The following is a 473-nucleotide window of genomic DNA, read 5'->3' as shown; positions in this document are numbered from 1 at the left end:
GGGATCCATCCATGGGGCTGGGGGTGCCCCCTGAGGGACTGGGATCCATCCATGGGGCTGGTGGTGCCCCCTGAGGGACTGGGATCCATCCATGGGGCTGGTGGTGCCCTCAGAGGGACTGGGATCCATCCATGGGGCTGGGATCCATCCATGGGGCTGGTGGTGCCCTGCAAGGCACTGGGATCCATCCATGGGACTGGGGGTGCCCTCAGAGGGACTGGGATCCATCCACGTGTCCTTCGTGCCCTCCTGAGAGCATTTGGGGTCCATCTGTGCCCTCCTAAGGGGCACTGGGATCCCATGTGCTCTCCTAAGAGGATTTGGGATCCATCCACGTGCCTTTAATGCCCTCCTAAGAGGGTTTGTGATCCCATGCGCCCTCTGTGCCCTCCTGAGGGGACGTGGGACCCCCCCCCAGCCCCTGAGCGCGCCCGGTGCCCTCTCCCCGTGCAGTGCATCACGGACTGGCACCG

The sequence above is a fragment of the Corvus brachyrhynchos genome, unplaced genomic scaffold (genome assembly GCF_000691975.1).
Source record: "Corvus brachyrhynchos isolate BGI_N302 unplaced genomic scaffold, ASM69197v1 scaffold617, whole genome shotgun sequence".
Classification (NCBI taxonomy): domain Eukaryota; kingdom Metazoa; phylum Chordata; class Aves; order Passeriformes; family Corvidae; genus Corvus; species Corvus brachyrhynchos.
The sequence above is the reverse complement of the archived record's forward strand: the minus strand, read 5'-3'. Positions refer to the sequence as shown.